The 15506-nt window shown below is 35.7% G+C and overlaps 1 protein-coding gene across 2 annotated transcripts in view; it reads left to right on the forward strand.

Moving 5' to 3' along the window:
- The first annotated feature begins 12820 nt into the window (after window positions 1–12820).
- LOC123868091 (GTP-binding protein Rhes) overlaps window positions 12821–15506 on the forward strand; it is a 50699-nt gene continuing 48013 nt past the window's right edge. For both annotated transcript variants that reach the window (XM_045910450.1, XM_045910451.1), the window contains exon 1: window positions 12821–12983. The gene's annotated coding sequence lies outside the window, so the exon portion shown is untranslated. The remainder of the gene's footprint in view (window positions 12984–15506) is intronic.

A 15506-nucleotide genomic window follows, 5' to 3' on the forward strand; every position in this document is an offset into this window, starting at 1 on the left:
GGTATGAGGCGGAGGGACTCACATACCCGCGCTCGCCCGCATTGGATTAGCACAGGGGTTACAAGTGCGGGTGTCGGGTGTCCCCACCCCGATTGCTATCTCAACCTGTCCCTTAAGTAGTAGATATATATATCTATGATGGCAGAACTCAGAAATTTTCACTTCATCAATAATAATAATCCTCGCGAATAAAGAACTATTTTTACTGATTTTAGGTAGGTAACTTATGGTTAAGACATCGGCCTTTTGTTCCGGGGAGTCCAGGGTTCGATTCCGGGCACGCACATTGACTTGTAGGAGTTAATTTAAATATAGAACTGAAGGAAAACATCGTAAGGATAACTGCTTGCCTGAGAGCTCTCCGTAATGTTCTCAAAGGTTCATGAAGTCTGCCAATTCGCACAGTGCCAAATGCAGCGTGGTGGGCTAATTTTTAGACTACTTTTTATCCCGAAAAATCAAAGTTTCCGCTTGATTTTTAACAACCGAAATCCACGCGGATAATATTGCGGGCATCATTAATGTAACTAACTACTTTTCCAGGGTATCTAAATTAAAATATTTTTATTCGATTAAATTTTTACAAGTACTTTTGAATCGTCAAATGTATCTACCACTGGTTCAAAGCGCCTTTTCATATACATATATAAATATTTCATTTCGTATAACATTTCATAACACGCAATACACGCGCATTAATTCGCGCGAAAGAATTTAATTTGTCAGCGCCTCACTCATTCGGCACGCATACTCAGCTCATGAAGCTTCGTAGATACCTACTTATTTTTAATGGCACCACTACACATTAGCCCAATACATAATAATCATCATCTCAACCCATCGCCGTCTCACTACTGAGCATGGGTCTCCTCTCAGAATGAGGAGGGTATAAAGCATAGTTTAGCACGCTAATCAAGTGTGGATTGATAAACTACACACACTTTTGAGAACATTATGGAGAACTTTTCTCTCAGGTAGGCTGGTTTCCTCACGACGTTAGTTTTTGAAAGTGTCTAACTAGGTAGAAATGGGAATGGGCAGGGCCTGCCTGTAGGATCACAGATGACCGATGGACCCGTTGGATAATAGAATGGAGACCACGTGTCGGAAGGAGAAACGTTGGAAGACAAACCATCCCGTTTGTCCGACATCGCTTAGCTTGCAGGAAAACCTTGGAGAAGACTGGCATGCACGTGAGGAGGTCTATGCCCAACAATGAAACTAACCTTTTACTCTTATTTTTAACCCCCGACCCCAAAAAGAGAGATGTTATAAGTTTGACGTGTGTATCAGTGTATGTGTATATCTGTGTATGTGTATCTGTCTGTGGCATCGTAGCTCCTAAACTAATGAACCGATTTTAATTTAGTTATTTTTTTGTTTGAAAGGTGGCTTGATCGAGAGTGTTCTTAACTATAATCCAAGAAAATCGGTTCAGCCGTTTGAAAGTTATCAGCTCTTTTCGAGTTACTGTAACCTTCACTTGTCGGGGGTGTTATAAATTTTTAATTTACGCTTGTTATCTTTAGCACATCGTAGGTAAGTGCCTAACACGGCTCTAATAAAAAATCTAAAGGTACGCTCGTTCGTCGTAAAAGGAATCTGCTGATTTAAATCGATCACTGTAACTGATTGTCGACCATAAAACCGACGCACCGGGATTGAAGGCTTTATGGGAAAGTCTAATAGGTACATGAGCACCTACATTATAAAAATAATGCTGAGGTTGCAAAAATTTTCACGCTGAAATTATGCTGATCTTATTTTAATGTTTGGTAAGTAATCTATAGTAAAATCTTCAATTTATAAAAAATGGAATGCAGAAAAGCGTAAACTTAATAAGTACCAATTTACCTACTTGAATGAAAAAAAAAATACTTGAGACTTTTCTAAAGATCTATATTCTAGAAGGTTGTGATAAGATCATTTTGTTTCAAAGGGAAAAATTTACGAATGACGAATTTTTCTCAGTAGTAAAATTAATAAGATTAGCAAATATTATTATATTATATATATCACATATTCTTTCTTTCTTTCTTTCTTTCACATAAGTTGAGATTTTCACTTTATAAATTTTGTTTTTGAAATGATGATGATGATATAGAAAAGAAAAAGCATCTCTCCAAATTATTCTCTTAAAACCTACCTACCTATAGTTTCTACATAAGGGTAAGAAAGCCAATAAAACAATATGTACGGTGGAATGCGTTTATTGTACCCGCGTAGGCTCTACTTTATTGCCCCAAACTCTATTATGCCTAAAGCGAAATTGATACATTTATTGCGTACTAAACAACAGAAGATAGGCTCGTGTAGGTAGTACCCACAAAATAGCCTTTCAATAAATAAAATATAGGAGAAGTAGGATTTATCAAAAGCAAAATCTCAAAGGATCAAAAAACCTGACTGACTGACTTTGACAAGCACCCTAGCACAGTGGTCTTTTTTTTTTCTCTCTCGTCTGGCTTTTACAAAGATTAGCCAATGTCAAGTTAGTTAAACTATACAAGTATGGACCCCGTCTGTGCCGGCGCTCGCCGACATACGCACGGCACCCCCTTAGAGCGCTTTCCAGTCAGTTTTAACAAAAAAAAAAACACTCCAAAAAGGCAGAGCACGCCCGCCAGCTAACACCAACACAGACGAAGTTCACAGTGGTCTTATCGATGGGAAATCCCGGGTAGGATTCCCGGCAGAGACAATAATTTGGAAACATATAACTTGTCTCTGGTCTAGTCTGGTGGTTAGTTATGAGTTATGACCAAGTAAAGAAGTGACGTCAAGTGACTTAGCTCTCTGCTATGCTGCTATAATTTCTTTTTCTCCCTGCAGAACATACAAGTTAGGTCTCTTACAGGGACTTTACACACGCCCGCGCTGCGGTCTTGCGCTGTTTGAATCCAGTGGCTCCTTGCAACTTGTTTAATATCGTGTATTCATTAAGTGGGTGGTCTGATTTAGTCAATTTAGAAAAAAAAAAATCGAATTGTCTCTGCTGGGAATCTAAACTGGGCCTCTCATTTATAAAAAAAAAAGAATCCGACGAATTGAGAACCTAATCCTTTTTTGAAGTCAGTTAAAAACTAGAGCGTTCACCATTGCGCCAGAAAGTCGTCAAAAACAAACAGCTTTACTAAGCTCGTAAGCCTTCCTTAGTAGGCTAAAAAGGTTAATGAATTAATGATGTAGGCTCAGTAAAATGCGATCAGTTACTAACTTGAATAACTGTTAGATTAAAATTGATGTATTTATTCAGTTAGTACTAACGTTCTGTATTTATCAACTTAAATTAAAAACAATTTTTTTACAAAACAGACTGTCTTAAGTTCAGTTAAGGTTATTTTTCCTTTTTCTAAGAAACTCGGTCACAGTAATTTGTTATCTTTGCGATTAGCACTAATGTCAGTAGAAAAAAAACTTTGTCCCAAATGTAAAATCGCACATGAGGAGCCGTTCGTGCCGTACGAATTGCAGCACCGCAAAAGTAGATGGGAATAGAAACAAGTTCATTTATTAAAATAAATAAACTAGAGAAAATCTATAACACCCCCGACAAGTGAAGGTTACAGTACCTAGAAAAGAGCTGATAACTTTCAAACGGCTTTCAAACAAAAAAAAACTAAATTAAAATCGGTTGATTAGTTTAGGCGCTACGGTGCCACAGACACTTAAAAATTAGAACTTTGTGTTTTTGGAATTTCCCACAGTTGGAGTTGAAAAGCCTATATTACGGAAAAGAACTAGCTCTCTCTCTCTCTCTCTCTCTCTCTCTCTCTCTCTCTCTCTCTCTCTCTTTCTGCGTAGTATTTCTCATGCCGAGTTTAGTATCCTTTCCATGAATGTAGAGAAATGGTAGGAAATTTCTTGGGATAGTAATGCGGTAATTCCCCGGTGCTCCCGGAATACGAGTCGACTAAGTGTACTAATTCAAGTTTTAGTTTAATTAATTATTATCAGATGATTGTGCAGAACCAGCTCTACCTAGAAACTTTCAAGCATTTCTTTTTTATTTAAAGTGAAAACTGAAAGTGAGATAAATGTGGACGCCATTATTTAGCACTAATTACCAGTACAGAAAAATGCTTTGCTTTGCAACTCGTGCGATTCTTGCAATTCGTGCGGTGCGTATTGTTCTAATATGCGACCAACTTATATTATTATTGACGCGGGCAAATGAAATTCCTCTAGTCATTTCATGTAATTACATTCCTTTCTTTTTGTTTATTTGTGTTTTGTGGTTATATTAAATTGTAGACCGAGGTAGACAGATATTAGGTCCTATTATTTTTAGTACCTAACGTAGGAATTTTGAAATCCTTTCGGTGTTATGAAGTGTTGTGCACACGTAGGTATGCCGATAGATAGGTACAGTCAGCAACAAAGCTAGGCTTGCACCCGCCAGTACAAGCGACTATAGACGGGTACAAACCTGGCTTTGTCGCTGACTGTACGTCATCATCTTCTTGTACGATGCCTAAAGGATACTTCATCACTTCTTTACTTCAAAGATTATAGGGCATAAAATAATGTAGACGACACAGAGTTTATGTCTGCAACATAAAACGGGAGTACCTAATTTAAACGCCTTTATTTGCGCTTTCAATAGATTACGATGTTTTATTATAGCCTGTTTATTCAGAATCATTTTCAATAACACCACCAACATTACCTTTTACCGGGTACAGTTGTACTGCGAAGCTAGTTTTTTTTTAAATCTTAACTTTTATGGGACTTTTGTCCGACACGGACACGCCAGCCCCATTGTAACCTAAATTACAAACTAAATCAAATAAAATCGTTTAAGTATTTCAGGCAAAAAGACCCATCAAACTACACAAAGAAGAAAATAAAAATATAATAAAAAATAATTAATAGTTTTTTAATTTTTTTTATTATATGTATAAGATATTATAATTAACATATTTCATATTATGTGTATATTTTTCTATTAAAGTTCTAGTCTACTCTTAACTTTATAATTACTGAAAGTAATAAACTTTGGAGGGATATGCCAATATTACTTAGGTACTCGTATATATTAGTGCTATGGTGTGGTTTGAAGTAGGTACCTACCTGATTCGGTGGTTCAAATCGGATTCAGTCCGCTCCTTTAACCGTTGGGCTATTGAGACTTCGCTAAATATGTGATACAGTACACCTTACAATAACTATTTACCTAGGCAACCCTTTAGTTAAAAGTTTCCCTCGTTCTCTTTTTACTTTAAAAATATTCAAACATCTATGTTCTAAATCGATTTCAATTCAAAGTCCAGACATGTTACCGATAGGCAGTAGTTGGTTTGACTTCAAAAGGAAAAGGCTGTCAGTTGTCTAGAAAATACCCGGGCACTACAATTCACGTGGAAAGTTTCTTTTGAATTCAGCCGTTGAGTCTAAACTCAGCATATAGTTTTTACAATTACCTACTTTTTCTGAATCCCTGGTGGCAATCAACAAATCATTTTCATGCTATGTTATTCATAGTTTTCGTGTTTATTTGGAAAAATATTGCTATGATGTACATTTCTGATGTTATTTGTTCTACGTAATTATTTCGCCGTTATCGATGTCCAAATAAAATTCAGTAGGTAGGTAAATTAATAATAATTTAATTAGGTATTTGTAGTAAAGCATAGTTACATATTATACAGCGTGGCTAATTCTGTTGTACACAATCTCTAACTTAAAATGACAGGTCTTAGTCTTAATAATACATAGGTAATCACATTTATAATATTATAAAGGTATGTATGGTAGGTATGTATGTATATATGTGTGTGTGTGTATGTATGTTACTCCTTCACGCTAAAACTACCGGACGGATTGAGCTGTTTGGAATGGAGATCGATTATACCCTGGATTAGCACATGGGCTACTTTTTATCCCGGAAAATCAAAGAGTTCCCACGGGATTTTCAAAACCCTACATCCACGCGGACGAAGTCACGGGTATCCTCTAGTTGTTACATATATCCTTTTCATAATATTTCCAGTGGGAACTGGATAGTGCTGCTTTTAGAACTTTCAATTTAGTTTAAAGAATTTATTAGAGAGTGTGTACAACCGAATCAGGACCACTCTATAGCTTATGTTTTATGTTGACCTCATGGCGCCCTATTTGCTGTAAATATACGTGTTGACATAAGGATAAGCAGGGTCTAAAAAGCTCTCAGTATAGGCTATAGAGCAACGGGTGGTTGTGTGGCTTAACGACGATACTAGGTGCACCATCTGTTTAGTGGTTTGGAAATCCCAAGGATTCCAACTTTTTTACGAATTGCCGTAGTTCTAATACCTGTTTATAGTACCTATAGTAAGTAGGTGTGTAAAAGGAGTGGCACAAAGTACCTCTAACTTTTCGGAGTTATTTATGTGCGTTTTAATAAGAATTAATTAAAAAATAAAATAAATAAATAAATAAAATAAAATAAAAATATTTTATTTCAGACAATAATAAATTGTGTCCATAATTTTATACTAAAATTAAATTAAATTACGTAAATTAAAAGTAATATTAAAATTTAAAATTAAAATAATTAAAAATTAAAATAATTAAAATAATTATTATAGTAAAAGTTTTGTATAAAATTGTGCCAAAAAACAAAATAAAATAAAATTATCAGATGTGAAAAAATTTTGGGTTATTATGATGATAACATTTTAGAGTTTGTAAATTAATAAATAAATTAATTTATAAATTAATATCACTTGCTTTAACGGTGAAGGAAAATATTCTGAGGAAACCTGCATGCTTGAGAGTTCTCCATAATGTTTCCAAAGCTGCGTGAAGTCTGTCAATCCGTACTTGCGTATCGTGGTGGACTATTGCCAAAACCATCTCATTCTGAAAGGAGACCTGTGCTCAGTAGTGAGCCAGTGATGGTTTAATGATGATGAAGAATGAAAAAACTGTTATTTTAGGTAAGTACTAGTAGATTCAGAGATATGGCATGTGTTTAAATGAGGCAAAAGTGAGCAATTTGATGTTTAGGACATGACGTTAGTTTTTAATTGTAAAGAACTGCATTTCAGGAAATATGACATTACTAGCTGATACCCGCAATTTCGTTCGCGTGGATTTAGGTTTTTTTAAAATTCCCGTGGGAATTCTTTGATTTTCCGGGATAAAAAGTTGCCTATGTGCTAATCCAGGGTATAATCTATCTCCATTCTAAATTTCAGCCCAATCCGTCCAGGATTTTTGCGTGAAGGAGTAACAAACATACACACACACACACACACACACACACACACATACAAACAAACTTTCTCCTTTATAATATTAGTGTGATCACTTAGAGTCTTAGAACATTAAGCTCTTTTTAAAGGAATTATGATATTAAGATCATTAATAATTGATCGTTCAATAATCCTTAGAAACAAATGGCAGTCCGCTTTTGTCTCATTTTTTTAAAATGTTGGTCACACTACAATGTGGAGGCTTCTTGGCGCCGGATTGAGTAATGCGATTTTATTAAGAACTGTCATTATGTTTAAAAACATATACTTAGTAATATGATTTCTATATAATGTATATTATAACTCTAGATACTTGTAGATTTTATGGTTATTTCGTAGCTTCATAAGAGTAGAATATGATTTTTGTTTAAAATAAATAATAGCCCTTGTATTGGTACTTCCCTCTCTCCCTTTCTAGTGCAGTGATTATTGGTGGTAGGAGGTCCCAGGTTCTATTACCTACCACGTCTTCAAAAAGCCGATTCCACAGACTCGTACAAAGTGATTCGCTTCCTCGTTTCTAATACGCACTGCTAGAATATAAAATGCTTTTGTGACTTCCGTTTTTCTGTAATATGTAGGTTGTTTATGCGTTAAATTAAACAAAAGGTGATGCACAATTTATGTAGGTTAGATTAAGAAATATCAATTAAACAATAGCACGTAAGATTTCGAGATAATTACTGTTTAGTCCCTTAAGAGTCGACCATAAGCCTGTACCAAATAAAGACGTATTCTACAGCTCCGTCTTCCATCATTTAATCCACAAACAAAAGAGATATATTTCATTTCTCGCCAATTACTATCTACAGTACTGAGACCACCTTCAAAAGAAGGGTGATTAGACACCTTCTAGACAGGCGCGCTTCATCTTATCATCGTTTCTAATACGCACTGCTAGAATATGGAACGCTCTTCTGACTTCTAAATAGGTATTCTTATATAGGTAAGCTTACCATGTAGCTCTACGCATAATAATTCCATGTAACCATTTGTTTGAATTACTTTACTTTAGTAATGAAATCAAAATTCTTAGCACATACCCAGGTATTTATTTTCTCAATTCTAATTGAACTCGTGAAAACTGAGGCAATTTATCAAAGAACACAACCCGAATAATAAGTAAGTAATACCTATACTTACTTATATAATTGTGATACTTAGTTCGTCTGTTTATTTGTTAGTTCGCGCGTCACGCAAAATCCACTGAAGCGATTGAAACGAAATTAATTTCGTACCTACTAAAACAAAAGCCAATTCCACGGACTCGTACGAAGTGATTCGCTTCCTCGTTTCTAATACGCACTGCTAGAATATAAAAGGCTCTTCTGACTTCCGTTTTCCTCGCCAATTACTATCTACAGTATTGGGACCACCTTCAAAAGAAGAGTGATTAGGCACCTTCTAGACAGGCGTTATCTTAGGCTGCATCCTCACCTAATATTTGGTGTGATTGTAGTCAAGCGCAGGTCATATTAGTTTAAAGAAAGCATTTAGATTTTTTTACGTTGATTTAATTACGTCTCACCAACCCAAGATACAAAGCCATATGCCTTTCCTAAGAATGTCCCGGAGTCGGGGACCTTCCTCGCGAATACAGACCTTCCAAAACTCTATGCTCTATAATAATAATCTATTTCAATTATGTAACATTGTACTATCTATGTAGGTACAATGTTACAATCATACAATCTATTCTAAAGTTTTGGAAGGTATGTGTGGTATCTCTTGGATTGCTTCTCCTGCATGTGTAGTAGCGGTGAAGCGGGTGGTGCATAGCGAATAGTGTATAATATAATATAATATCTTAGGTCTGATTTACAGATGTTTCTTTCTAGCTAAGCGGATAGTAGCAAAACAACTCGTTCTTATTTGTGAAATCCGAAGGCACAAGCTAGTAAATAAATACACTTAATATCAAAGAAAGCCATTACAAAGCGAGTAAATAAATGGAACTTGTAATTAAAGCGGCAAGGACGCACAAATTTGTAAAGGAGTCACTCTTGAGTATTTGATAGTCCGAACACACTACAGACTTTTTGTTTTAAAGATATCCACCAAACTATAACTAATAATATGTCTATATCATGTAAGAGTGTGGTTCTACTACTCTACTATTATCGTAAACAACTACTTACGTACAACGTAAATAGCTAGCAAACGAGCAGGCGGCTCAGCTGATGTCAAGTGATTACCGCCGCCCATGAACATTTGCAGCAACAGAGGAACCTAACGCACCTACATTAGAGGACCGACATGATCAACTAAGGATAAAAACTAAGGATAAAAGGATCTGTCGAAGGAAATATACACAACACACACCCGGATAGTAGCACAGTCACAAATGTTAGTGTCCCCAACTAGGGGGGTCTGCTTGGATTTTCAGTCAGCATGGCTAGCTGGAGTGCTCCGGCGAGGAACTGCACCAGCAGTCTCACGTACAGCGGATGACTACGACTAAGTGTGGAAAAGAAACCCAGGATAAAGAAGAAGTACATCCTATGTACTGTGTTTGCGCCTAGCTTATAGTCCCAAATAAAAGTATATTTATATGTTTATTTTATTTATGTATTTAATTGTATAGTTGAATTGCAACTCCCCGTCCTACAGTTCTACACCTAAGTTCTTAAGTATGGGTTGCCTGGAAGAGATCAATATAGATAAGGTCACCCTTTGTTTTAAGACTATCCTGTATTTTATCCTTATAAAGATGTGCGAATAAATAAATAAAGAATTACATGATAAAGAGCCTTAAGCAACTATTGATCGAGCGACAAATCGCGTGTATGAACTTATTAATTCGACTGTATGTCGCTTTTACGGGTCACATCGTAAATATTTTGACGCGACGCGCATGAAACAAACGGTTTACGAGTTTAAAATATAATGTCTCATGTACATTACGAGTATGATTGTAACGCAATAGTTAATACTGATTCGCCCCAGTCAGTAAAAAAATAGTGGTCTATACCGGTAGGTGGATGGGCTTACCTAAGTATCTACTAAGAGACTTGAATTTGAAAAAAATACTCGAGGAACGTTTTATGTAACTACATTGAAATTCAATGAGGTATTTAAAAGTTGTGTTGTTAAAGCATAAACACAGACAAACACAGATATCGACGTTCAAAAATAAATAAATATATGAAAACGAATATCTATTTTCAAATATTTACCTCTCTAGTGGTTTGCAACGAATTAAATATTTCTAGACAGGTAATCCGAACTAACTACACTCTCAGATTACACTTATAGTCTAAAGATATTGGTATAATTATGATAATTTTTATTCCCGTAAAACGATGTTCTCCCGTTTTATATACCTAGGAAATATACGAGTACCTAGGTACGTAAAAAGTCGCTACGACAACCTATAAGGAGGGGTCTCAAGAGCATTTATCGGAACACCTTACTGATCAATGTAATATATTTGCAATATACTATTAATGTAGTGTTTGCTTACGCAACAGTCACAGTCGAGGCACTAAAGTTAAGTGACGTAATAAAACACACAAAGATCCCTTTTTATTGCGGACACAAAAGTCTGTGTAGAGCTTAAACTCTGTGAGACATGAGCAAACTTATTCGGGATGACAATCCAAATACATTGTACTCGTAAATGTCGTATGGTCGGTTCTAGCCAGAGAGATGTTTTTAGGGTTCCATACATAATTATCGCGATAATCAATGCTATACTGAGTTCAAGTTAACCGTTAATACGTTAACCGTTCAAGTGTTGGCCACACACTTGAACGGTTAACGTCTAATACCAATTGAATTTAGGTTAAAATGCATAGATATGTTAAAATGCCGTTGTACGTTGATCGTGGCTACATCTACGTTTAACGGGAAATTACGTTGAAAATCGTTGCTGGCCGTAATGTGGCTAGGACATTAACATCATAATGATTTTAAAATAGCTGCTTATCTATAATTTAATAAGGAATCACTCAAGGTGAAAAGCAAATTGTACTCGCGTTTTACGCACTAATTCGATCTCTGATCCAAATCCAAGCTATTTAGTGGACATCTTTGACATATCTACGTCATACGTCCGATTTGGATCCGAGACACATAAAATAGGTCCATGCATACGAGTTATTCTCACGGATGACGGATGCAGTGCGTAATGGCCCTAACTCCGCCATTTTTCTTCTGAGCTTTTTGTTTAATACAACATTTTACCTCCTCCATCATCATCGACATCCTTAACTTTTTTTTTCTAAGGTCCCCAGAGCTGTTCGTCCTCTGTCGTTGTGATATCACTCACATCTTATGATCCTCTGAGCTACTAAGTAAGTACTGATAATTCCATAATTATTAAGAAAAACTCAATAACTTTTTTGGTCCAACCCAGGATCCCAATATCCGGAAGTCCAATAAGTTAACCACAAGACCAACATGTTAGCAGAGTATTTAATATAAATTGGTGTTGAATATTGGCGGCCCGTAGAAGCGCAACAGATATCTGTTGCTAACTTTACTACCTAGTTGTTATTGCCCTGCCGCATTTTCCCTCTTTCGTAGTTTATTAATGCCATGTGTATTGTATTCATCCCATGTTTAACCGACTTCCAAAAAAGGAGGAGGTTCTCAATTCGTCGGAATCTTTTTTTTTTCTTCTTTTTTTTATGTATGTTCCCCGATTACTCGAAGATCCCTCGACCGGTTTGGAATTGTAGGTGGTCCCATATAAATTTGGTGAAGATCTGATGAATATCTTCGGAGATGGAGAACAGAACTCCTCAATGGATAAGAGTATTATAGTACATATTATAGTACAGCCGGGCCACTAAAATTGTGAAATAAAAAAATTTTCAAAAAGAAAAATAAAACCGACTTCAAAAACCACAAACACTAAAAAGTAAAAAATAAGTTTTGTTTAGCTACTTATTTTAAAACTAAGAACTATTAAAAAACTTAAAACTTATTTTTTACTTTTTAGTGTTTATGGTTTTTGAAGTCGGTTTTATTTTTCTTTTGAATTGTTTTTTATGATCATCATCATTATGATCAATCCACTGCCAACTCACTACAGAGTATGGGCTCTTGGTATGAGAAGGCTGGCTAAGTGCGGATTGGCAGACTTCTTCACATGCCTTTGAGAACGTTATGGAGAACTCTCAGGCATATAGGGTTCCTCACGATGTTTCCCTACACCGTTACGCCCGCACATAACTTTGAAAAGTCCAAAGTGCTTCCCCAGGATCGAACTTCCGACCTCCGGAATAGGAGGCGGACGTCTTTAACTTATTGCTTTTTTAACCCCCGACCCAAAAAGAGGGGAGTTATAAGTTTGACGTGTGTATCTGTGTATCTGTCTGTGGCATCGTAGTTTCAAAACGAATGAACCGATTTTAATTTAGTTTGTTTTTGTTTGAAAGGTGACTTGATCTTTTCTAGTTTTCTTATAGAGGTTTTTGTGTCGGGGGTTTTTTAAATTTTGAGTTATTTGATGATGCACATTTTCTTGCCTATAAATTTTGTTTTCCAATAACTTTGCATGATAAAGGCAATTTAACACAGGCTGTGGCATCCCTCATGAAGCTTTCAGGCTTTCAGTGTAGTGAGAGCGTCGGTCGTAGTCACACGTGCGCTACGACGTAGCCCCGTAGCTCGTAGCCGCTACGAACTAGCAAGTGTTGACCCAAAGTGAACCAAAGTGAATGTTGTTGCATAAAATACATAAATGTGAATATAAATTGAGCAATTTTTCGGTTTAGAATTTACTTTGCTGTAAATTTTGTACGATATAGTTTAGAATAGAAAATATTATGACGGTCAACAATTTCATACGAGAATCTATGTCCTAAAACTAGTACTTATGTAGATTAAATATTAAATTTCCAAGACTTACTCTTACCTATTTATAGCCTTAAGTAATTACTTAAAAAATAGTTTAGCGACGTCGATATTTGTCAAAAATTGTAAAGGCCTCTTTTGACAAATTACAACGTTGTTAAAATCAAAAATCAATTTTTTTTTATACAATTAAACTTTTACAAGTTCTTCTGAATCGTCAAATGCAATCGTGAATCTACCACTGGTTTAGAATGCCTTTGCTATTGAGAAGAACCAGCAAGAAACTCGGCGGCCACTCTTTTCAAAGATTCGATATTGTTTGTGATATGTTAACTAACTTACCGACAGATTACAGACAGATGATTATTAATTTTTGCTTTTAGGGATTTCAATATTATAGAGAGTAAAAATATAACTTTAAAATAGCATCTATCATTTAAATTACTTAAATAAAATCACATGCATAAATTGGAAAATTCAAAACATAAAAGTTACAGCCTTAATTCCAGGCTTTAATATCCATTCCATAATTGCGTTGGTAAAGTGAGTTCATTCATATTTAAACTCAGTTTATAATATTCTCTATTTTGTGAACCTATACGTATTTATAATTAAAAACTTTGCTATAAGCTTTTACCATTTTCGTGGTATAATTCTACTGGCATAGAGTTGTATCTTCGTAGAACTGCAAAAAGTTCTAGTAGTAAATAAGTTGTAAGTAAACTCTCAACCTCAAGTTACTTCACATATTCATCAGATTCAAGATTTTTAATTTGCAGAAACATTTTTTACAACGAGATGTTATTAAGTACATATTGTCCAGTATAAATGTTTCACCTTACATAGTCAGGCATGCAAAATTTGCACAAAGCCATTCATGTTAAAGATTCATATTTAAACTATTCTCTGAATTTCAAAAATTCATCGAAAGATTTCTTAACCGTCTCTTATTTAGTCTACTGGAAAACTTTGGCCGCATCTATTATTTATTTACAATTCTAACGGAAAAAAACGTATCGGCAAGCATTATTATACCGCTACTAGCCGATGCCCGCGACTTCGCCCGCGTGGATTTAGGTTTTTCGAAATCCCGTGGGAACTCTTTGATTTTCCGGGATAAAAAGTAGCCTATGTGCTAATCCACGATATTATCTATCTCCATTCCAAATTTCAGCCAAATCCGTCCAGTGGTTTTTGCGTGAAGGAGTAACAAACATACACACACACACACACACACACACACACACATACAAACTTTCGCCTTTATAATATTAGTGTGATTAGTGTGATAGTGTTTACGTTAGACGATATTCAACTCTTCTAACTTCAGAGTAATAGCAACATATTTGAACATTTAATTATGTAATAAATTATTTTAAGGTGTATATTAGTTCCGAGCTTATTGTCTATGTAATCATTGGTGACGGCACATTTGCCGAGGGAGAAGGTTTCTGAAGTTTGTTGCTCTGTGATCTAATACTCAATGTCTGCATTGAATGTTTTAGAAACATTTCAGTATTCTTCGGTATTCCGGAAGGAATTATTTATGGATTCACCGCCGGTCGCCTTCCGTTGGTCTGCGAGGACCTTTTGCTGCTTTTGAATTCTTAAATTTAGGTTTCATACAAAACTAGATGATTTTCACGGCTTTGTCTGCTTGGATTTAGGTTTTTAAAAATCTTGTCGGAACTCTTCGATTTCCCAGGATAAAAAATAGGTAACCTATTTAAGTATCGTCTTCGGGATGCACGCTATCTCTCTACGAAAAAGATGAAGCCCGCAATTTCATTCACGTGAAATTAGTTTTTTTAAACCATAGACAGACAGACTGCTGTACAGTTAGAATGACAAGAATTTATGATATTAGTATGGAATACGGATATGGGTTATGAAGCTACGCTTTTTTAAATATGGGTTTGATGTGTGAAATCAATAGTTATTTTATTCGCTGATGATAGGTGAGTCGTAACTTGGAAGTAGTATCCCTAATCAATTTCTAAGTGGCATCCATGTGGCATCGTACCGTCTACGTTTGTAACTGGTGACGGCCGAAGTCTCTTACCAGAATAAACTGAAGCCAATTTACAAATAATGAAATTCCTGTACTTAAATGAAACTTTCTCCTTGTGAAACCACAGTGCGGCGCTCACAACTGCACCAGAGAAGTCATCAATCTTCTGTTTATGTAAGGTCAGTGGCGGTCTAAGCGTAGGGAGGGGGTGCAAGGAGGGCGATCATCCAGGGCCTCAGGTTCAGGGAGGCCTTCAAAATCCAAAATTTAATAAATTCTCATAAGTCAAATCTCAAATCAGCAGGTAGATTCAGAACACTTCTATTCGGTAAGTTATCAATCAATCAATCAATCAAATTCTTTATTTGATGAATACTGTATATCGTACGATAAGATGATTTTTCTATTGAAAATACATCTTATCGTACGATAACTTACCGAATCGAGTGTTCTGA

The sequence above is a fragment of the Maniola jurtina genome, chromosome 9 (assembly GCF_905333055.1).
Source record: "Maniola jurtina chromosome 9, ilManJurt1.1, whole genome shotgun sequence".
NCBI lineage: Eukaryota > Metazoa > Arthropoda > Insecta > Lepidoptera > Nymphalidae > Maniola > Maniola jurtina.